Consider the following 24,320-nt stretch of genomic DNA (forward strand, 5'->3'; position numbering starts at 1 on the left):
TTTACTGGTTGCTTTTCAGAGAGGATCCTGTTTAATTTGCAAAAACCATTTGTGTATCCTAACTATAAATGCGGCCTTCCTTGCCTGCTTTACAAAAGCGCTTCTCAGGAAATAAAGCCTTTGTGACCCAGCAGGAAAGCTTCCAGCTCAGACCACCAATCTCCCGAGTTATCCTGACTCCCCCTGAGATTTGGGGGTTTGCTGAGAAGAAGAGGGAGGGAGGGTTTGGCTCCATCTGGCACCTAGATGAGACGGTAAATAGACTTGTCTGTTTTTCAAAGATAATTGTGGGTGAGTAGGTAGCACAATCCTACGCAGATTACAAATGTGACTTTACAGTCTCTGCATTAACACACGTAATCTTGAGCCCCGAAGCAATGTCTGGTAGACTACTAGTTCAACGTGCCGGGGCAATTGTTTAATGAATATGAGAGAAACGGTGGTTTGAATTAGATCATAGGTTTTAGATTCTTAGAACTGGATAGGACTCCGAGGATTTTCTAGGCAAAACTTTTGCTGTATAGTTGAGGAAATGGAAGCCTGTAGAAGCATAGCTCTGCCATGGTTATCCTAACTTCTAGTGCCACGGGGTTGGACTCCTATTGCTGCCTTCACTATGCCTGTGCCCTAGAATGTGTGTCATGAGCAACACATGACTCCTCACAGGAGTCCTGCTGTTCAAAGATGACATAGCACCTTGCTCCATTGGTTCTGGCCACACCTCTGCTCAGCTTTGTCCTGTGTGATCCAGGTCTCCCCAGATCCATTCAATGGAAACTTCGGGAGATGTTTCCCAGCTTTCCACCCAAACCCCTTCTTCCCCCGAGTCTCATCTAGGAATTTTGTTTTGCTGAATGGTTGACAATGTTCATAAGACTCTGATCAAGTTGGACACTTCACAGTTTTGTTTCTTCTTCATAAGACAAGGAAGGCACAATTCACAAGCATCCGGGCCTTTCCCCATTGACCTTTCAGAATACAATTTTGATATGTTGGTGAGTTAGTCTAAAATTATTTTCCCTTTTTCTGTTTATGAAAAATGATAAATACAGAAAAATCAAACACAGAAAAACCAAGCAATGCTGAAATTATGACGTCTCCTCCACAACAGTCTTCCAGAGGTGGCTGCCCTGCCCTTGCGACTGTCTTCCATCTCTCTCTGTGAAGCTGTGTGTGTATTTGCATTCCATGTGTAGCGTTCCTTAAAGAAAAATGACACAGAGCTTTGTGCAATCTGCTTTGCTCACTCACTGAGAGATCAGTTCAGAGAAAACCCTACCAGATACTCTCTGCCATCCCAGGACCACTTAAAAATCCATGAGACAATGGAGTGGGCAGTGCCACTTTGTTGGTTAACATTTTACTGAGGTCTGACTGGCTGGCCCTTTCCCCTCTAATTTCTACTTTTCTCTCTTTTCCCCAAAGAATACCTTTTCCCAACGCAACTGCAAAAAAGGTTTGCCAGCCAGGGAAAGTCTTTACATGCAGCCTTGCATGGCCTGGAACTTGCTGTAAAGGCTAGCCTGACTTTGAACTCACACAGAGATCTGCCTGCCTAGTGCTGGGATTAAAGGGGTGTGTGCCACACCCAACTGTTGATGTACAAATACAGTCTATATATGGTGACCACGCCTTGGCTCTATCTCAGAGCACTCTCTGGAGAGGAAGAGATGGAAGATATTCCAATACAGATTTTTGTTGTTGCTGTCTTATGGAGTGGTAACACCCAACTTATGTTTTCAGTTTTAAAGGCCCCGCTTGCAGGCAACAAGTGCTGTCTACAACTCTAGTTCCTGGTGCAAGCTTCAAAGCTCTGGTTTGATTGTCCTTTCATTCTCCAAGACTCCCAGGAAAGGCAAAGGGTTTGTATATTTTAGCTCATTGGGTCTTACTGACCTGTAATTATGAATGACCGTCTTTTTATTTAGATTGCTCTCCTTGGGAGTCCAGTGTCTTGTCCTTGTCAGATAGACAAGTTATATTAGCCACACTCTGTCCTTCACCTGCCTCCCTCCATTGTCCTCATTCTCTGTGTCTTGGGAATGTGACAGCGGTGATACTAGGGACTACTTAGAATTCTGTATTAGCAAGGCCGGCAGAGTGATTCTTCTTAGAATTGAAATTTTCTGGTTGTTGCTGCTACTCATTCATGTGAGCACCTGTTAGCAGAAAAAAAGCTAATTGAAAGTGTTTGGGTATTGGAAGTCTTGGGTAACAGTGAGCAGATGGAAATCTTCAGTGTTTGTAGGACAAGGACATGTCCACGCAAATGTCCTCCTCCATGAAGGGAGGGTGTCAGTGTTCTTCAGGCCTCCATCTCCAGTACAATGTGAATGGGCCTTTGCAGGGCAGGGGAAGTCTCTGGCTGGAGCTGCCAGCCTGAAAAGAACTTTTTTGTTTTTCAGGCTGTTTGATGTTTATTGTAATGGAGCCAAGCTCTCTGGCGAGTCTGTGCTTTTCAGTTTCTCTTCAGCTTCCCCACCCCACAACACAGGAACCTGCCCCTATTCATCTGTGCCCATTGCATGGGTGGATCTGGTAGGGTGGTCCTCATCGAGGGAGCCACGGGCTGAGTGCACCCACACAGTTCCCACCGTCTCCACAAGGAGCAGCTTTAGCTCTGACTCAGGGCTGCTCACCATGACCTGAAGATGAAAGGGCCATCACTAATCTTATCTGCTGATCAAACCCTGACAGTGCTGATGACGCCATAGGCTCTCTGGCACCTCCGCTCCCTGTCCTGAGGGAGCTCTGCCAGGGCCTGCTGTGTGATGAAGACATTCTGACCTCTGCCCGCCAAGTGTCTGCCAGAGCCTGGGGCTCTCTTGCCAGGGAACTGGGAAATCGGTGGGAAATTGAAAGAATATTGCTAAGTTCGAATTTCACTTGGCTGAGTCGGTTTCCCTTGTGGCCTTTGTTGTCTGAGGATGATGAAGGTGTGTTTTCCTGTCCTCATTCACTGATTATTTCATGGTCCTCTTCACAGGGGGGAGAATCGCTGCATATGGAGCCGGAAGGGGAGCTGATAGCAAGATCTCTTCTGCTGCGGTGGACTCATCATGCCCTTGTATCCCTGTGTACTTGTGTACTCAGAAGGAGACAGAACTTAGAACTCTAAATTCTGAAGAAAATCCATGACTAACTTACCTTACCGATGCCTGAAAGATTGATGTTTTGTAATTAAAGAGACTTAACTGTAAAGAAAATTGAAACTTTTTCAACTTTCTTTTTGTAGTGCTAGGAGTCAAACTCATGACCTCATCCATGCCTGCCAAATGCTCTACTTGAGATGAAGTTCTGACGGCTCCAAGTTTAAAGCACTATTCTGTTCTCTCTGACTCTTGATTTAATAGATGGGGTAGAAAGAAGTCCTCCAGCATCTAGGAGAAAGTAGCTTCTGTTGGGGAAGTCCTGTGTATTTGTCAATAAAGCACTGTCTGGCCAATAGGAATCTAGATAGGTGGGGCTAGGAATCCAGGAGGATTCTGGGAAGGAGAAACACAGGAGAGTTCGAGATGTAACGCCATGGGGTAGGAGCCCGGAACTATTCTCCAGTAAGAGACATACTTAGATTAACAATTATGGGGTAATTACTTAAGTCAGAGCTAGCCAGTAAGAAGCAAGCAAGGCCAACAGCTTCATAATTAATACAGCGTCTTGTGTGTTTATTTGGGGACTACAATGCGGCAGAGCCCAGGCAGCTGGCAGGGGATAAACCAAAGCGGCTAGCAAAGAAAAAGCTTCTCTTAACAAGCTTCCCTTCCAAACATGGACAGGAGGTCCTTCATATTTGAGCTACTATGAGGGCTAGACTTTGGTAACTGTCATCAAACGAGCCCTGTTGTGTTCACTATATGTAATAGTTAGACTCCAGCAGGAAAAAGAAAACACAACTCAAATATAGTATCAGAGGAAATGCTGGCGACAGAGATGCTTGTGAAGAGGGTATGGTGTAAGGAAACCAAGAGAGAACTGTAGAATACCACAGGCCACCGGGAGTTGCTGATACGCTCTAAGTAGGCAGGAGAAGAGAGCTGACTAGTCTGGCAAGAATAAGAGCCTCCAGACAGGTGTGTGCTCACAGGTAGATGCTCAAGGTCAGCCCACAGGGAATCTAGGGATGGGTTTGTCTATATCTGGCCTGTTTGGGGCTTTGTCTATTGAATTCCTTCCTGTTTTTCATCCATGGTGGTGATTCATCCATTGTTCAGTGAAATTTCTGTCACTGACTCCTCTTGACAGCTATGATTGAAAGACAATTATTGGGATACAGGGATAACTTCTTAGGATGATGATTTTTATCATATTTGAGAGCAAACCGAATCTAAATCAGCTTTTCAGTTCCAACCCGAATAAAAGCAGTTAATCAAATGCTATAAGACACCTGAGGCCCAGGAGATGTAGAGGAAGAGGAGGAGACTAAGACACAAAGCAATTTGGAAATTCTAGGTCAGGGGATGAACATTTAAAAAAAATCTAAACACATAGAATCTTAGAGTTCAGTTCAGTGGTATTTACCAAGCAGGTGTGAGGCCCAGGATTCAATCCCCAGGACAGGGGATAATAATTAAGGCCTACTGTTAGTATCTTCCAAGAAACAAGAGAAAACATTGCTACCATGAAGTAAGAATGAATGCTGTTTAAAAAGGAAGAGTCAGTAGACAAAAACTAGATTTTTTTTGCCTTTTTTAAAATTTGAGTTAGAAACAGGCTTGTTTCACAAGTCAATCCCAGCTCCCTTTCCCTTCTCTCTTCCCCCACCCAGGGCTCCCAGGCTCCCACCCAATCTCCACTCTGATCCCTAGGGAGGGTGAGGCCATCCATGGTGGATCTCCAGAGTCTGTCAGGTCATCCAGGGCAGGGCCTAGGCTCTCCCACAAGAGCCAGGCTGAGAGAGCATCCCTCATTTTGGGATGGGCACTCAGTCTATTTGTACACCAGGGATAAATACTACCCAAGGCCCCATAGATTACCTAGGCTTCCTCAATGACACCCACATTCAGGGGGTCTGGATCAGTCCCATGCTTTCCACACAGTCATCAATCTGGGGTCCAAGAGCTCCCTCTTGTTCAGGTCAATTGTTTCTGTGGGTTAAACCAGCCCAGTCTTAAATCCTTTGCTCATCTGTTCTCCCTTTCTGTCACTGGATTCTGGGAGTTTAGTTCAGTGTTTAGCTATGGGTATCTGCCTCTGTTTCCATTAGTTACTGGATAAAGGCTCTGTTTCCCAGCCTCTCTGGCAGTGGGTTTGTAGGCTGGCACTCCCCTGATTCATGTCTAAAATCTATATATGAGTGATTACGTACCATGTTTCTCTTTTTGTGACTGGGTTACCTCACTCAGGATGGTTTCTTCTAGTGCCATCCACTTGCCTGCAAATTTCAAGACTCAATTGTTTTTTTCCGCTGAATAGTACTCTGTTGTGTAAATGTACCATATTTTCTCTTTTCACTCTTCAGTTGAAGGGCATCTAGGTTGCCTCTAGGTTCTGGCTATTGCAAATAATGCTGCTATGAGCATAGTGGAACAGATGTCCTTGTTGTATGAATGTGCATCTTTTGGGTATATGCCTAAGAGTGGAATTGCTGGGTCTTGTGGTAGACTGATTCCCATTTTCCTGAGGAAACTCCATACTGATTTCCAAGGTGGCTGTATGAGTCAGCACTCCCATCAATAGTGAAAGAGTGTTTCCCTTTCTCCATATCCCTTCCAGCATAAACTGTTATTGGAGTTTTTGATTTTAGCCATTCTGAGAGGAGTGAGATGGTATCTCAGAGTTGTTTTGATTTGCATTTCCCTGATGGCTAAGGATGTTGAACACTTTCTCAAGTGTCTCTCAGCCATTTTAGACTCCTCTACTGAGACTTCTTTATTTAGTTCTGTACCCCACTTTTTAATTGGATCCTTTGGTGTTTTGGAGACTTGCTTCTTGAGTTCTTTGTAGATTTTGGAGACCAGTCCTCTGTCAGATGTGGGGTTAGTGAATATCTTTCCCCAATCTGTGGGGTGCCTTTTTGTCTTGTTGACTGTGCCCTTTGCCTTACAGAAGCTTCTTAGTTTCAGGAGGACCCATTTATTAATTGTTGACCTTAGTGTCTGTGCTACTGGACTTATGTTCAGGAAACAGTCTCCTATACCAATTCGTTCAAGGTACCTCCCACTTTCTCTTCTAACAGGTTCAGTGTGGCTGGATTTATATTGAGGTCTTTGATCCATTTGGATTTAAGTTTTGTGCATGGTGCTAGACATGGATCTATCTGCAGTCTTCTACATGTCAGCCTCCAGCACCATTTGTTGAAGATGCTTTCTTTTTTTCATTGTATAATTTTAGCTTCTTTTTCAAAGATCAGGTGTTCATAAGTGTATGGGTTAATGTCGGGTGTTCAATTTGATTCCATTGGTCTATCTGTCTATTTTTGTGCCAATACCAAGCTGTTTTCAGGACTATAGCTCTGTGATACAGCTTGAAGTCAGGGATGGTGATGCCTCTGGATGTTACCTTGTTGAACAGCGTTGTTTTGGATATTGTGGGTCTCTTGTTTTTCCATATAAAGTTGAGAATTGTTCTTTCAAGGTCTGTGAAGAATTGTGCTGGGATTTTAATGGGAATTGTGTTAAATCTGTATATTGCTTTCGGTAAGATTGCCATTTTTACTATGTTGATCCTAACTATCCAAGAGCATGGGAGAGCTTTCCATTTTCTTGTGTCTTCTTTAATTTCTTTCTTTAAAGACTCAAAGTTCTTGAGATACAGGTCTTTCACTTGTTTGGTTAGCATTTCCCCAAGGTATTTTATGTTGTTTGTGGCTATTGTAAAGGGCAATGTTTCTCTGATTTTTTTTCAGCCCTTTTATCGGCTGTATATAGTAAAGCTACTGATTTTTTTGAGTTCATCTTGTATCCTGCCACATTGCTGAAGGTATTTATCAGCTGTAGGAGTTGCCTGGTAGAGTTTTTTGGGTCACTTTTGTAAACTATCATATCATATGCAAATAGTGAAAGTTTGACCTCTTCCTTTCCAATTTGTAACCCCTTGATCTCATTTTGTTGTCTTATTGCTCTAGCTAGAACTTCAAGGCCAATACTGAAAAGGTTTGGAGAGAGTGGGCAGCTGCCTTGTCTTGTTCCTGATTTTAGAGAATCACATTGAGTTTCTGGTCATTTAGTTTGATGTTGGCTGTTGGTTTGCTGTCTATAGCTTTTATTATGTTAGGGTAAGTTCCTGTTATCACGGATCTTTTCAAGACTTTTATTATGAATGGGTGTTGGATTTTGTCAAAGACTTTTTCAGCATCCAGTGAGATGATCATGTGTTTTTTGTTTCTCAGCTTGTTTATACGGTGGATTACATTGATGGATTTTCATATGTTGAACCATTCCTGCATCCCTGGAATGAAGCCTACTTGATCTTGGTGGATGAGTTCTCTGATGTATTCTTGGATCCGATTTGCCAGTATTTTATTGGGTATTTTTGCATCAATGTTCATGAAGGATAGTGGTCTGAAGTTCTCTTTCTTAGTTTTGTCTTTGTGTGGTTTGAGTATCAAGGCTATTGAAGGCTCATAGAAAGATTTTGGCAAAGACTCTTCTGCTTCTATTGCGTGGAATACTTTGAGAAGAATTGATATAAGCTGTTCTTTGAATTTCTGGTAGAATTCTGCACTAAGGCCATCTGGCCCCGGGCTTTCTTTGGTTGGGAGACTTTTGATGACTGCTTCTATTTCCTTAGGGGTTATAGGTCTATTTAAATTGCTTATCTGTTCTTGATTTAATTTTGGCAAGTGATATCTATCCAGAAAATTGTCTATTTTCTTTAGAGTTTCAAACTTTGTGGAGTACATGTTTTCAAAGTATGACCTGATGATTCTCTGAATTTCCTCAGGGTCCATCATTATGTCCCCTTTTCGGTTCTAATTTTGTTAATTTGCATGTTCACACTCTGCTGTTTTGTAACTTTGGACAAAGGTTTGTCTATCTTGTTGATTTTCTCAAAAAACCAACTCTTCACTACATTGATTCTTTGTATTGTTTTTCCTAGTTTCTACTTTATTGATTTTAGCCCTCAATTTGATTATTTCCTGGTGTCTATTCCTCCTGGGTGAGTTTGCTTCTTTGTGTTCTAGAGCTTTCAGCTGTGATGTTAATTCTCTGGTATAACTGTTTTCCTGTTTCTTCATGTGAGCACTTAGTGCTATGAACTTCTCCCGTAGCACTGCTTTCAAAGTGTCCCATAGGTTTGGGTATGTTGTGTCTTCATTCTCATTGAATTCGAGGAAGTCTTTAATTTCTTTTTTTAATTTCTTCTTTGACTCAGGAATGGTGCAATTGGGCATTATTCAATTTCCATGAGTTTGTAGGGTTTCTTCAATTTGTGTTGTTGTTGAATTCTAATTTTAACGTCTGGTGGTCTGATAAGGTGCATGGAGTTATTCCAATACTTTTGTACCTGTTGAGGTTTGATATGTTGCCAAGTATGTGGTCAATTTTTGAGAAAGTTCAGTGTGGCACTGAGAAGAAGGTATATTATTTTTTATTTGGATGGAATGTTCTATAGATATCTGTTAATCCCAATTGGGTCATGACTTCTATTAGTTCCTTTGCTTCTTTGTTAAGTTTCTGTCTGGTAGTCCTGTCTAGTGGTGAGAGTGGGGTTTGAAGTCTCCCACTATAAGTGTGTGGGGCTTTATATGTGATTTGAGTTTTAGTAATGTGTGTAGTCCTCAGGTCTCCGGTGGTTCTGCCAAAAACTAGATTCTTAGAAATTAAAAATATAATGAGAAGAACGAAGCTCAAAAAGAAATACTAAATATAAGAGTGAGCAAATCTCTCTGAAATACAGCAAAGATAAAAAGCGAGACAAAGTAGGGGGTGAGATCCTAATACAAAATGTAAGGACTAGTTCAAGAAGTCTAAATCTGAATAATAAAAGCTGTTAAAGAAAGGATAAAGGAAAACAAGAAAAAGTTATCAACCAAACGAGTTAAGAAAATTCTGTAGGAAGGACATACATTTCCATTTTGGAAGAGTTCACCGAGTTTTATCTGCCTGTTTGGGAAGAGACCCACAAAAAGGGTACCTCACTATGAGATTTTTGGATATGGAGAAGAAAAATCCTATTCTAGAAAGTGGAGTGGGGAGACCACAAAAAACAATACGGTTAGAACGTCTTTGGTGTTCCACAAACAAAGCTAATACCTAGAAATAACAGAGCCATATGCTTTCAAATTCCAGGGAGACATGGTTGTCAGCCCTCGCTTTGACAGCCATTCAAGACACCAAATGGACAGGAGGAAAAAGAAAAGACATCATCAGATCCAATTGCTAAAAAGCACTTCCTTTCCAGAAAGTTCTTAGGGAAGAGCTGGTATTGTGTTCCATGTCTAGAAGGGTGTAATCCAAGAAGGAGAGCGCGTTACGACACAGAAACCTGGAAGCAAAAGGAGTCTTTAGAAGAACAGGTGAAGGAGACACCAAGGAGGATGTCTAGACAGTGAAGGTCACAGGATGCTCCCCCAACACATAAAGACGAAATTGAGGGAGTGTCCCCATGTAGCAAACACCCTGGGACATTTACAGAACCGTCCAGAGTTAGACCTTTCATTAATGATAAGCACATAGAAAATTTTAAGTGAAAGCAACGCCAAAATTGATTTTAGAAAGAATTTAAAAATTGTAGTGGGAAACACAGATGTTTATGGTTATTACCTGGCTCCTCTGTTGACCAGCATTAAATAGAAATAATGTTCTAAGGTTCAAATATTGGTCAATTTAAAATTATAATTAAGGTGTACATAGGTGCAGTGTTGTATATAAAATGAAAATATTAAATTTTATAGGAAGTTATTAAATGTTGGCTGAAACTAGAAGACCAAAAAAATTAAAAAAAAATTTTAAAGAAGGCAGCCACGTGGTAGAGTAAGAAAGTGTCAATATTAGTGAAGAGGCAGAAAGTAATTACCTCAGGAAGTGGCAGAGGCTGAGGGAGATAAGAACCACCATCTTTTTGTAATAAACTTCATAGAGTTATTTGACTATTAACTTTAAAATGCATGTCTATCAGATTAAAAAATAATAAAAAACAATAAAAAGAAAATTTAGTAATTAAAGCTATGCATAACACCCCAGGCAGCCATTGCTAAGCAATTGGAATTTGCAAACCAAGCTAAGTTACCCATATTTGGGCAATCTGAAAACTGTGAGAGTAAGAAAATCACTTTTATGAGAGTCATTATAGCGTTGCTTATTCGAAAAGGGTTTGCGAAGTTGGATTAATTATCACTGGCTGCCTGTCGCAATAAAGGCGTTCTGGACATACACCTTATTGAGCACACGCTTCGGCGTCATTTGATCTCATCACGGACAGAAAGAAACAGGCCAGGCCGGGAGACAAGAGACTGATGCCAGCTGAGAAAGAACAGATTAGGGGCTAGTGAGGAAAACTGCCTGGCAAACAGCAAAGACGAACCCTAGAGATCTGGGCCGTGGAAGGCAAAAGCCCAGCAGAGGTCAGGGAGACAGGTTTGGATGCGGGTTGAGGCTCTCCAGGGGTCACACACTGGGAGTCTGGTTGACAGTGTGGCAAGGTTAAGAGGTGTTGGGACGAGAGGCTAAGTGGGTGTCTTTAGGCCTTTGGAGGCATGCCTCCTGAAGCAGAAGTCCTCAGGGGACCCAGTTAGCTCTTAGATTGTTTTCTGGTTTCCTGTCTCGCTATGTGATGTCTACCTCTTGCGTGTGATACCATCGGCTGTGGTGTGACGCAACTCGCCAGAGTTGGTGCTGTGATGTTCCTACTCTGAGTCTCCAGGACTGTCAACTAAGTGAACCTCTTTTCTTTGCACTTACTTAGCTTGGGGTATTTTGTTATAGTAACAGAAAATGGACTGATAGAAGGGCCACCAGAACACAGACCCTAGTTCTCATGTAGGGGGAGGAGCTTTGGGCTGTGTGGCCTGTTGTGCATTGCCTGTAGGCCTAGGCATTGCTCATAGTCCAAAGTGGATAGAGGCCACACACATACTGGCTTCTTCACTCTCTGTTTAATTTCTTTTTTATTGCATTAAAAAAAGTGCTTCGTTATATAGTTCAGGCTGGCCTGACTTCACAATCCTTCTGCCTCAGCCTCCTGAGTTTCTGGGGTTACAATCAGGTGCCTCCTCATTCGGCCTTTTTCAGTTTAGCTGTATGCTTAGTCCTGCTCCAGAATCTGGGCCCATTCTACACCGTCAGCTCCCTAAGTGGCACCACTGTAGTTTGGTCTTTCTGATGTTAGCAGCAGTCTGGCTCCTTGTCCTCAGACCCCAGCACCTGAGTGCCTTACCTGAATTCTGGCTGCCTGATGTCACCTCAGTGAGTCAGTGGCCACTACATTTCAGATGCTTGATTCTACATGGAGCAGAAAACCCAAGCTACAAACCTTTCACCTCTGTCCAGTGAGTTGTTTCTTACCTTCGCTTCTCTACATAGACTGCTTATTCGGTCTAGGCCAATCTTTGTATCTAGGCCTATCCTTGATAGTCCGTTCTAAATGTCTGAGCATTGACAATCAACCTATTTAAAACCCTCCAAAGACTGCACTTTACATGATGTGTATAGATGACCTCATCCAAGTCTTACAGTGGCTTCCCAGGGCTGTAGCTGTGGCTTCCGGCACTGTTTTACAAAGGGGAAGAAACTATTTGTCTATGGTCACACACAGGAGGAGTCGGAGTGAAGCACAGGCCCCTAGCTCTGAGCTGGGGCTGCTAGTCTCATTGCTTCCTACATAGTCTTGTCCAATCATCTACAGACCGAACTTCTCCTCAGTTCCCGGCCCTGGATCCAGTAGCAGGTAAATTGTGCTTCTGCCTGAGGTGGAACTGATATGCTCAGTTCACAAGGCCATTTACTACTGTGAAGCTCCTGTGAGCCTATCAGTTTGCCCAATGCCCAATGCCCGGAATACCCAGGCAACACCTGTCAGTATGCTACCCCCCCCCCCCCCCCCGGTCTATGGTCACGCCATCTTGGAGGTAGTTAAAAATGTAAATGTTCAGAACCTACTTGAGGCCAGCTGAGCCGGAAACTTTGAGTCAGACCCAGTGGTCAGTTTCCACATGCCCTCCAGATGATTTTGATATGTATTGAAATCTGAGTGCCATGCCATAGGGTCAGGCTCGGAGGGAATACGACAGGCTCAAGGGTCAAGAAGAGGGGCAGGAAGACGAGCTTCTGCCTTGAGAAGACATGATGTATAGATGGCCCCTCACCATCCCTGTCTCTTTGGGAGCATGAAATAGAAGGATGCAGCGTGTAAGGAGTCATTGTTCAACTTCTGACCCTCCCTGCACCAAGGATAGTGAAGACGGTATTCTGAGTGCCAGAAATAGAGATGTAGTTGAAAAAAAAATAGTCATATAAGAGAAAGGCTGGGGTTAAGAGAGATGGGGAAGAGTCTACGCCAATTGATTGAAATCAGGGTTCTAGATTCACGTCACTTGTGGATGCTTGGCACACCTTGTGGTTCACAGTGGCAGTCACAGCATATTTCAGAGGCTGTATGTACGTGGGTTGAGGTGGAAAGTTGTGATTAACCCTATTCTTACAACAATCTGAAGCAGCTGTTAGATACAATGTTTCTTCTTTTTACATCCTTCAGTGATCAAAGTAGAAACATGACAAGTGTTCCCATTTTCTCAGTGTTTAGCCACAGCGAGCTCCTATATCACCTGTTGGTTGGTATCTTATCTCTATGTTTTGGGGTGCTTAAGAGAAATCTTAGCCCTTACTGGGAAGGCAAGGCACCTTGCCGCTTTCGAGCTACAAGCTTGCAGAGGCTGCTTTGCTTGGTGACTTTCTGAGCAGAACATCCTTGATGATGATGAGCGACAGTAAATAAATTTCAATCAGTACACTCGAGAGTGGATCAGGACACGGAGTGTTTACTGTGGACAATCAATGGGCACTATTTTAGAGGAGATTAAGATTTGCTGGGCTTAGTGCTCCTGCCGGCACGGCGTTGTTGGCAGAGGCTGAGTTACTGTCTTCTCCAGGGAGGTAGACAGGGGAGCAGCTGCACCGCTCAAGTTAATGCATGCAATATAACACGTCTTTTAGAAACCTGTCTGGGTGCTGAGGGTGTGGCTCCGAGGCAGAGCGTTCAGACTGACTCAACAAAATGACTGAAAGCAAAACCCAAATCAGGACTCTGTTTGGTTTGGAGATCAAATCTCCAATAAAAGACGTGTTTGTGGTGTGTGAAGGGGAAGGGGGTGGATTCTAAGTGGGGCAACTTCCTCACAACATTCTCGGTGGCTGCCCCAGAGGAATCTATGTTGGTGAGGACACTGTCTGACCTTGCAGGGTGCTCCATGCTGTCTGAGGCTGAGAGGTAGAAGGAGTATGGATCTGACAGGAACTGAAAATCTATACCTGCCCCCCGCCCAGTCCTTTCCCCTCGCACTCAGAGACTGGAAAAACCGATGCTTAAAGCTACTATCTGCCTTCTAAGAAGTCAAAGACCGAACTTAGCCCGAGAGCTTGAACACCCAGTCATTATCTGGGGGAGAAAAAAATAGTCTCAAGATTTCCCCAAAACTAGATGTTTAAATGTTATTAATATAAACTGTATGCCTATGTTTAGCAAAGTAAAGTTTTCTAGATATTTCTTCATGAGAAGGCCTGTCAGTGTCGATTTGAGCAGCTCTGTGCCTCGTATAGTATGGCAGATGCTGGTCTGTGTGGCAAGTCTGGTACAACGCTGGTTTTGTGAACCATGGTTTTGGAGCGCAGCCATGCTTGTGTATTTGGTATCATCCCTTGCCAGAACATGGGCTGGTTACAGAGACTTCCTAGTCCGTGATACCTAAGATATTTACTCCGTGGCCTTCACACAGAGACAGGTTGGCTGACCCTGCCCTCCACTTCTGCTGCTTCTTGCGTGGCCTTTAAACGGCGGTCCACATTTGCGAAGACTCTTTGAAGATGACTCGCGCTTGACTCGATGGAGCTAGTATTGCTCACCCTGTTGGTGTTCTGCTTAGGGTGCAGCCAGGCTGAACAAACCTGTGTCCTTGATGGGTAAGTGAATGTGGACTGTCCCTCACAGACTCGTGTGCTTGAAGACTTTCGGTCCCCAGCTGGTGGTGCTGTTCAGAGGGGTTGTGGATTCTTCTGTAGGTGGGACCTATCTGGAGGAAGGAAGTAGGTTTCTGGAGGTGGGACTTGAGGGTTATAGACATCTCTGCTTTTTGCCTTCTTCCTCTGTTATGTTTTGTCCTCTTCTGTTAATGACAAGATGTGAGTTAAGTAGCTTCATGCTCCTTGATGCCATGAAGCCAGCTGCTGTCACTAAGCCTCCTCTGTCATGACAGACAGTCATCTAAAACTTCAGTTGCTTTTTTTTGGGTATTTGGCCACATGAGGAGAAAAGCAGCCATACACTGATTGATTATTTTCTGATAATGATGTTTCTTTTTTCGATAATTTTGGTTTTTGGCTTGTGGGTGAGTATAAGAATTTCCTCAAAAGGAGGCTACAGACTGTGTTAATCACTCCCAGGAAGATGGCAATTCTGGGACAGGAAGTGAAGACCTGGGGCTCCCTCCCCCCTTACAGCTTCCAGATGATTGCAGCCTACTGGAGTCCCTGACCCAGAAGCTGTGAGGTGTTCCCAGAATTCCACCTCTCCACTCTTTTAGACATGATACTTGCTTGTTGTCTTTAACCAACAAGTTTGAAGGTAGTTTGGTGTGCTTCAGGGACAGACTCACCTGAATACTAAGCACCCTGGGCATCATAACGTCTGCCATAGGAGCTTGGGAGCCAACTCTTTTGGCACCATTTGCAGGGGGAAAGGCTTCTGCTGAAGTGCTCACTTGGAGGCAACTTAGAGCCCTGCCATCCCTAAGCATAGGTGCTTAGATGCCACAGCTGGGAGAGGAGGCTGACGTGAATAGATAGACAGTATAGCATATGGACATGGGCACAGGAGTCAGTTCGTTCCATGTGCCCCAAAGGTAACCAAAAGCCAGGAGTTAGTTGTGATGACTGCCCAGTTTCTTGTTGTTTCCGGTTTTGATTCTCAGAGATTCTCCTGTCTGTACAGATTCTACAAAAACTTGTTCTCACTCTACAACAGTATTTGGAGAATACCGAAACTGTTTTCATGCCGAGCCTTCTGGGTTGTGTGTATTGAAAGCACACTCCTCGGTTGACAGTAAGAATGAATAGCATGGGAATGCTCTCCCTAGTCTGTGGGAGCCTAGTAATGGGGGTTTCAGAGTCTCAGTGGAGAAACTAGCCCATGTCTTGGGCCTGGCTGCTGGTGTTGGGCTCTGTAACATAGAAGGTTACAGAAGACACAGGACCTTCACGCTTTGCCATTTCTATACACGTCAGTTGTCTGTTTCCAGTATCTGAGCAGCAGGGTCATCTATGTTGTGAAAAAAACATCAGGGACGACCCAGTGCTGTGTGGCCCCTGTTGCCTGAAAATTCACTTAAAAGAAATTTATGATAAGAAATAGAAGTGACTCGTGTCTGCACGCTTCTGCCCATCGAGAGGTAAGAAGTTGCAGAAGAGCACGGCTCACACCCTTTCACCTCCCGGCCCTGCCTGCTTCCTCTTGACTGACAGCTGCATGGGTGAGGTTGTAGCTGTAGCTTTAGTCTCTCTGTTCTCTCCGGCAACTGACCTTTTGTGCTTCCGTGTATAACCTGGCTCCTTTCCCCACAGCTGCGCTTTCTTGTTCTACAATTATATATAATATATATCCCGTCTTTCTAATCTTGAAGGATGTAGGTTTTTATTTTTCCTACTCAAGGCCAGACCTTCTGCAGCTGTGCTCTCCAAATGTGAGGCAAAGGTCAAACACTCCAAAACATGAAGAAGATAAGATACCAAGGAGCAAACAATGGGAGTTGGTGATAGTTTATGGACATTGAACTCTTCATTGAACAGCTGTGTGTTGGCCAACTGGGTAACAGGCTTTTCTTTTTCTTTTTTTTTTAATTTACCTGTACCATAATCTATGCAGCTAACGTCAATGTCAAGGGGGCTGTTAGAGTGGTTTTATAGAATTTTTATAGAATTTTTCCTGTAAGGGAGACTTAAATTTGTATATCCAAATACTGAAAACCTACTCAAAGGTTGGGGTGGTGTGGGGTTCAAAGAAAAGTATATAGGTTTCATAGTTATTCAGGTATGGGCATCTCCCAGGGTGTTCAGCCTTAAGGACAAAACATCAGGTCGTTTAAGGTGAGGGCATAGTCCCAGACCCATCACTTTCTCAGCGCCCCAAACTAGGTTAGTAACAGCTCCAGTTTCACAGAGTTATATGAGAATGAAATGAATTAATATCCACTGAAGCATATGGAGTGGTGCCCAGTTGACACAGTATTCCTATTATCACTGTTACTATTATTATCACTAGTTCTTCATAACAACTCACGGTAGTAACAATGTCACGTGTGTTATGGGGTTGGAGTTGCTGCATCTAAAACTTCTGGCCCAGTTAGAAGTCCTGTGATGGGTATTTTACTTTAACATGTGGTTAGAAACTGCCATGTGATTCACCTCATAATGTTTGGGACCGTGCAGACCCACATGAAGAGGTGTGCGACCTGACACCAGAAATGTCAATGCTTCTGCTCACCAGTGACCTTCACCACCCCGAGGTCATTAGATTCCCTGTAAATGGAGCTCTTAATTGGTCTAAATAATAAAAATCTGGAGTCAGATATAGAGGAAAATGCCGAGAGATCAGAGAGAAGGAGCAAGCAATAGCCACACCTTACCTCCTTAGAGTCTCAGCAGACAAGAGAGTGAGTTCCTGTTTCTCCCTGCTTATATCCTGTTTCCACCCAGCTATCTCACTTCCTGTCTGTCTGTACAGACCTCCAGACCTCTATGGTTAGCTAGTGGCAAGCTCCATTTTCTGACCTTCAGACAGGCTTTATTTGTACAAGCAAGATATCACCACAGATCCCCATCCTCAGCCAGGTTTTGCTTCTGTCCTTGTGTCCTCATAGATGAAGTGTGTCTCTTTTGACTCTTGCTCCTCAACCTTCAAGTTCCTTGAAGAAGACTGTGACCTTTGGAATCCTGGGGGCCCTCTGAGAGATCTGGAGGGCTGCCCCTAAGATCTTGCAACTGGCTGAACCAGCTGAACTCCTCTAACACTTAGCAGATAACCCTGATTATTGTGTGATTAAAAACTCCATCGGCTCAGGCTGGCCGCGGCTGTCACTCACAAAGGCCCTTGTTCCCTGCCCTGGCTTCTCTTTCCATGTGTGTCTGATTTATTTCCCACTGTCTAGCTCGGCTTTGCTTGTTATTCCCCTGAACAACTTGGGTTGGCTATCCCCAGACTTGTGCATTCTGTTTACCACATGCCGATTCACCCTCCCCTGGTGTGTTCCAGACGGCTTTGCACCAAGCAACGCATAGGACTCTCTTTTCCCCTTGATTACTCTGTGTTTCTTCATTCCTCTGCAGCGTCCTCCACTTGATTTACTTCTGGAGTATTTATTGCTGGGGTGATGTGCATAATGAACACCCTTGGGCTTTCATTAAGCTTGGCTTTGAACTGTTTCTATTTCCCCTCCTTGTCCTTGATGTCTGATGTGCTTGGTCATTGGCTTACATAAAGCTCACAGTTTGCCAGCATTTACCTTATACCAACCTTTTGGATATGCTCGATTAGCTTTTTTTTTCCCCTCATGGCATGTTTTCCTAGTGACCTTTGGGACATCCACCAGCCTGACGATCGGCGAGTCTCCTGACTATATTTACATTGCCCTTGTCTGGCCCAAGACATCATCACACTGGGGAGTGGGTGACTGAGCAGATGGTTTTGGGGGAGACTAGTTGGAAGGGTGAATGGTTCTTTTGTCTTCGTTTTTTTTTTTGTTTTTTCTTAGAGTCTGGTTTTGGTTTCTTTCCAGTTGGCTTCAACTGTAGCTTCAAGGCAGCTTTCTGAGGAAGCCTGAGTTTTGATATTCTTAGTGACATCTGTACCACCTGTCCCTGCTACTACAATGTCTGTCTTACTACTTGGGACTCTGCAGTGTGACTCTGCTAAACTAAGGACATGATGTCCTACATTGGCTCTTGTGAGACCGGTGCTCCGGTTCTGGCCTTGGAGCTTGAGGCTGACCTTGAACCTGTCCTTTCTTCAGTTTGGCCTTTTGCGAAGTTTTCTATAAGCTCTGAAATGCTAAGACCAACAGCCGCATTTAGTACACGTATCCATTAGCTCCGTTACTCTGCTTCCTCGCCTGAGCTGTAGAAGCCCAGGTGTGGAGGCTGCAGTGGAGAGGATGAGGATCAGCACTACTTCCCATAGTCTGCACCCGGAAGGCACGCAATGCATTGTTGTTGTTGTTAAACTTTCAGTCTATAAACCCGATGATAGTATTATTGCTGGTAGATACTGCCAGACTATTTTTTTAGAATTGATTTAATTTTTGAAGATCCCTGCCTTGCACGCATAAGGATTTGCTTTCAGAACGTAGACATTTCTCATTAACAGTCTCTGCAAAGCCTCCCTTTGCTGCTTAATCGGCAGTCCACCTGTGCTGTTGACAGACTGGTATTTTGCAAAGTAACCCTCATACCCTGATGCTGGTGGTGACTACCTCAAGTCATCTGACTTGGTGCTGCTTTTTTTTTTTTTTTTAATGCTACTGGAACCTTGCGCTCTGCCTCTGGAATTGTAGAGGTGAAAGAAAATTAAGAAAATCGTGGGAATAGAGGAAGAACAGGTCAAGAGTAAATGAAATATAAGCTTTGGCCTCTTGGCTGAATGCGTCAGTTCTTAGGCTTGCTCCAAGTGGAAGCTGATTTTGGGTTTCCTGCCCTCATAGACCATTCGACAGTTGAGAGGACAAAGGGCCCTGTCAGGAAGAGGACTAACTTTACCCAGGGTTACAAATCACAGCCCCAGGAAGCAGCACACAGAAGGGTGCCTGGCTTTTTTTTTTTTTTTTTTTACATTAGAGTCCAAAGTTCAGAGGAATAACGTTTCAAAGAGATTGACTTCCCATAGCCTCAGATTTCCTGATGGTTTGGGAGGCTCTGGGTGACACTGGCCAGCGGCTGAAGTTTCCTCTCTTCAGCAAGAAGACATCTCCTGAGCAGGAAAACAGTTCATCCCTTAAGGTTACCTGAGGCTGAGAAGCAAGCCGTGTCAGCAGAAGAGAGGCGGAGGATCCCCCACCCGCCACCCCCTCCTTGGGGACCAGAGAGCAGACACACACTTCTGTGGAATTTAGCCCTTCCTGTCTATTTGCCTGAGTGTAGCAGATAATTAGCTAGTAATATTGGGTCCCAATGAGCCCCTCTTGGGAACCCTGTACATAGTTCTCCTCTCCTCCAAAAGTGTAGCAAAGCCCTTTGGGAAACCTCCTGCAAGAAATCCTAACATCATCCACAGTTCCCAATTGCTCAAGGGCTGGAGGCAAAGTTTAAGTTTCCTTGCCTACCAGCTGATTTAACAGCCTCCTCAGGCCTTTCTCTTTGTTTATATTCTAGGGACATCATTTCATCACAGAATAAATCGCAAGACATTTCACTCTTTTTCCTTTTTTAATATTCGGAGAGAGGTAGGCTGGAATAAGGATTGAGAGAGAGAGAAAGCTGGCCAGAATGATATAATTTCAGTCAATGGCTTGAAGGCGTTTTTTTTTTTAATCAAAGCTTTGATTGTTAAATGTGGAGAGAAATGAGTTGTCCCCTAATCTTGGCAACAGCCTTGGGAGACAGTGTTATTATTCTTGGAGCTTGGAGAAGTTGAAGGAATTGCCCAGAACCATGCAGTGAGTCGGTATGCTGGGACCCCAGACCAGATCTAGCAGGTTCTCAGATATATGTCCCTTGATTCTGGGATATATTTCTGGGTGAAAAAGAAAAAAAGAAAAAGGAAAGGAAAAAATGCCTCCTTATTGCCCGTCAGGGGCTGTTCACCTATCCTGAATCCTGGAGAACTTGGTGAAGCCTGGCCTGGCTTTGGTTGATTACTTTCCTGAGGACAGGGTGTCACCACTGGTCTAAACTCCTTCAAATCTTGCAGCACTCCAGGGAGCGACCAATTAGCCTGCCCGCACGACTAATTGAAAAAATGACTGTGCAGTCCAGAAGCGTCTCCTACTATATCTTATTCTCCGGGGCAGACACCCCCATCTGGGGTAATGTTGCTGGCCCAACATCTTTTGATGTTGTAACATGGCTGGTAAGTCATCTTGGGAAGGCCAGCCTTTAGTCCTCCTTGAGTTTAGCCCCTCCCCACCCCCCATGTGCTCTCTTCCTAACCCTTCTGGCATTAGGGCTCACTATAAAAGTCACGTGGTTATAGACGCCGCTGAGCTTTGATGATTCAGAAGCTCAGCTGAAGAAAATAACAGTTTTAGAAAAACCTTTCCATTTACCGCCTCAGGAAAAAAATAGTCTGGGCCAAGGATTGCTGGGGGGATTGTCTGGAAAGATGGCTTAGCAATTCAAAGCAATTTCTGTTCTCTCAGTGGACCTGAGTTCGATTTCTAGCACCCATATTAGGTGACTCACAACCCACCTGAAACTCCAGTTCCAGAGAACCTGATGGACTTTTCTGGCATCTGTTGGTATCTGCACACATGTGATGTGTACAATTGTGCATGAGTACACACCCACATGCTCACATACAGATGAAAATAATTCTAAAAAATAAAATTAAAAATATAAATGAAGATAAGTTTATTACAAAATTTTGTAATTTCCATCTCTCCTTTCTTTTTGGTATTTTTCATCTTAGAATCAGAATTCAAAGGAAGTCTGATCAATCATCAGAAGGCAGCTCAACCAGCTCAGAATTAGAGCAGAGAAACAGAATTGCCGTAACAGAAACGTCTCTCAGACCCTGATGGAAATGTTCTTGCTCTGAAGCTTGGGTTCAGTACTCGGTGCTACCACGTGTGGTCTCTGCAGCCGTGGCCAAGGTGTCTAACTGCTCCACACCCCTGTTCTGTGGTTAGTCCGTGGGAGGAAGAATGTTTTCCTTGTGATTCACCCACCATGTGTAGACCAAGGTTATGTATAAGGATGGTCTGAATGCTACTTTGCATTGTGGAGAGCTGTCACGGTGACAAAACTGGAAACTGCTCTTCCTAAGCTGTCACCTGACAGGCCCAGGTTGGTGCCCCCCCCTCAAATTATTTATTTTTGTGTGTGGATGTTTTGCCTGCATGTATTTCTTCTGTGCACTCTGTGTGTGCAAGTGCCCACAGAGGTCAGAAGAGGGCGTCAGATCCCCTAGGACTGGAGTTATAGGCAGTTGTGAACCATCACGTGGGTGCTGGGAATTGAACCTGGGCCTTCTGGAAGAGCAGACAGTGCTCTTAACCCCAGAGACATCTCTCCAGTCCTGAACTGGCGTTTTTTCCTTAAGGAGGGATGTGGTTGCCTCCCAGACTCCAATACCCAGTGAATCTCCTGGGTGTGTGCATGATTCTAAGTTGCTAAGCGTCTAGCTGAGGCAGATCCCGCTGGAGCGGGTAGCAAGATTTTGGCAGGTTTTTCTGTTGATGTTTAAGAGCCCATGTATTTAAAGATTAGCAGATAAATGTGTACAATTCTTTTTACCAATTTAAAACATTTGTCATTCTGCACCAAATAAACAAAAAAACAACAAAAATTTGCCATAGTAATTAAATGCAATACCTGGTCCTAAACTGAATTGTTTAGTGGAAGAACATAATTCTGTAATAGACCATGTAACAAAACTGAAACATGGGCAGTAGATTAGGCAAAATAACTGCATTAACATTAATTTTTCAGCCAAATTGATGGTGGTTATCACATAGATGGGGGATTATAAATAATAAGGCAATGGAGCGTGCATTAGTTATTTTCTACTTGTTGGGACAAAATGCCTGACCAAACAACTTAAGAAAGAATGATTGTTTTAGCTCATGGTTGCAGGGACAGTTTGTCTGGGGGGTGGGGGTGGGGGTGGGGGTGGGGGTGGGGGATGAGGCAGCTGGTCAGGGCTTGCAGTTGCAGGGATAGTCCATGATGGGGGCCGGTGAGGGAGTTGGTCACATTGTATCTAGTCAGGAAACAGAGAGAGGAAGAGAGAGAGAGAGAGAGAGAGAGAGAAAGAGAGAGAGAGAGAGAGAGAGAGAGAGAGAGAGAGAGAGAGAGAGAGAGAGAGAGAGAGAGAAGTGCTCACTTTTTGCTGTTTGCTTTCTAGGCATCCTAGAACCTCAGCATACAGAGTTATGCTGCTACATTTAAGGTGGGCCTTTTTGCCCAAATTAGCCTAATTTAGGAAAGCCCTCCCAGACACTCCCTGAGGCTTGCTGATTGGTGACTTTTAGATCTGGTCAAGCTAGTAAGATTAGCTAGTACGGAGTGAAACACTAGCAGGAGGTAAATTTGTCTAGTGGTGTATTGCAGGCTACTCGTTGCTACACCCAGCCAGTGTACACTCTGTATGTACTTCACATTGGAAACGAGAAAAATCGAAAATTAACGTATACACACGTAAACATTTTGTATTTGCATACATATATGTCATGGCTACCAGTGAGCCCGACTCAGAGACTATGTGTACTGCTAACTCCCCTGCTCATTCATGTCTGTCTTTGGAACACCAAGGCCTTCATCTCTTGATTCTCTTGTCTCTCTCCTGGTTTGAGTTTCCCTTACTCACTCCTTTGGTTTATGGTTTGGTGTAAAAGCCCCAAGTTCCTCACTTGCCTTCTGAGCCTTTTCTTCTCTGCCGTGTTTCCAGTGGGAACAGTTTCTGACCTTGCCCAGGCTGACTTCAGAGAGTCTCCCCCTCTTCCATGTATCCCACTGCCAGATTCAATCCCCAAGTTTACTTTGTTTCACTGTATCGTTTCACAGTGATTTTCTTGTAGTCTTCCCTTTCAAGAGTGGAGAGTGCTGTTTTCTGTTTTTCTCTCCTCTGTGCCTAGCACAGTGCTTAGGTTCTATAAATGTCTGGAGAATGAGGCAAACCCGCATGCTGGGCAGACACCACACTCAGCCATGCAAACAGACCAGATGGTAAATGCTAGTAATTGAACACCCTGTAGAAATACCAAGATCCACTGAAATTCTGTTGCGTGTGCAAATGTTTACATGAATTAACTCTCTGGATGGTCTCAGGATACTGGTAGCGTCTGGGGAAGACACCTGAGCCAAATTTCCTCTGTAAATCACTTCTGGTCTTTTCTCCCTGACAGGCTTAAACAATAGGCTGTCAAGTTGTTAAAAGGAGGAAGCATGCTTTAAAAAAATTTTTTTTCAATTTAAATTAAAAACAAACTTATTTTACATACTAATCCCAGTTCTTTCTCCCTCTGGTCTTCCCATTTCTCCATCCCACACCTCATCCACTCCTCAGAGAAGGTGAACCCTCCCATGGGGGATCATCAAAGTCTGTCACATCATTTGGGGCAGCACTGAGGCCCTCCCCGCTGTATCTAGGTTGAGAGTACCCCCTCCATAGGGAATGGGCTCCAAAAGCCCAGTTCGTGCATTAGTGATAAATACTGGTTCTACTGCCAGTAGTCCCATAGACTGCCCAAGTCCCCCAACTGACACCCACATTCAGGGGGCCTGGTTCAGTCTTATGAAAGTTCCCCAGCTGTCAGTCTAGAGTCCATAAGCTCCCATTTGTTCAGGTCAGCTGTTTCTGTGGTTTCCCCAGCACGGTCTGACCCCTTTGCTCATCACTCCTCCCTCTCTACAACTGAGGTCGACAATTAATAAATGGGACCTCCTGAAACTGAGAAGCTTCTGTAAGGCAAGGACACAGTCAACAAGACAAAAAGGCAGCCCACAGAATGGGAAAAGATCTTCACCGATCCCACATTTGACAAAGGGCTGATCTCCAAAATTTACAGTGAACTCAAGAAGCAAGTCTCCAAAACACCAAATAATCCAATTAAAAAGTGGGGTACAGAACTAAATAGAAAATTGTCAACAGAGGGAATCTCAAATTGCCAAAAGGCACTTGAATTGTTCAACATCCTTAGCCATCAGGGAAATACAAATCGAAACAACTCTGAGATACCATCTTACACCTGTCAGAATGGCTAAAATTAAAAAAAAAATCACCAAGGACAGCTTATACTGGAGAGGATGTAGAGAAAGGGGAACACTCCTCCATTACTGGTGGGAATGCAAACTTGTACAGCCACTTTGGAAATCAATATGGTGGTTTCTCATGAAAATGGGAATCAGCCTACCTCAAGAGCCAGCAATTCCACTCTTAAGCATATATCCAAAGGATGCACATTCATACTACAAAGACATCTGTTCAACTATGTTCATGACAGTATTATTTGTAATAGCCAGAAC

At 44.0% G+C, this 24,320-nt stretch overlaps 1 long non-coding RNA gene across 1 annotated transcript; it reads left to right on the forward strand.

Moving 5' to 3' along the window:
- Window positions 1-3,496: 3,496 nt before the first annotated feature.
- On the forward strand, window positions 3,497-21,609 carry LOC121139491. Its single transcript, XR_005876444.1, has 3 exons — window positions 3,497-3,554; window positions 13,871-14,054; window positions 20,764-21,609. It is a non-coding gene; the product is annotated as an uncharacterized LOC121139491 (long non-coding RNA).
- Window positions 21,610-24,320: the final 2,711 nt, after the last annotated feature.

Source organism: Mesocricetus auratus, unplaced genomic scaffold (assembly GCF_017639785.1).
Source record: "Mesocricetus auratus isolate SY011 unplaced genomic scaffold, BCM_Maur_2.0 Super-Scaffold_15014, whole genome shotgun sequence".
Lineage (NCBI taxonomy): Eukaryota > Metazoa > Chordata > Mammalia > Rodentia > Cricetidae > Mesocricetus > Mesocricetus auratus.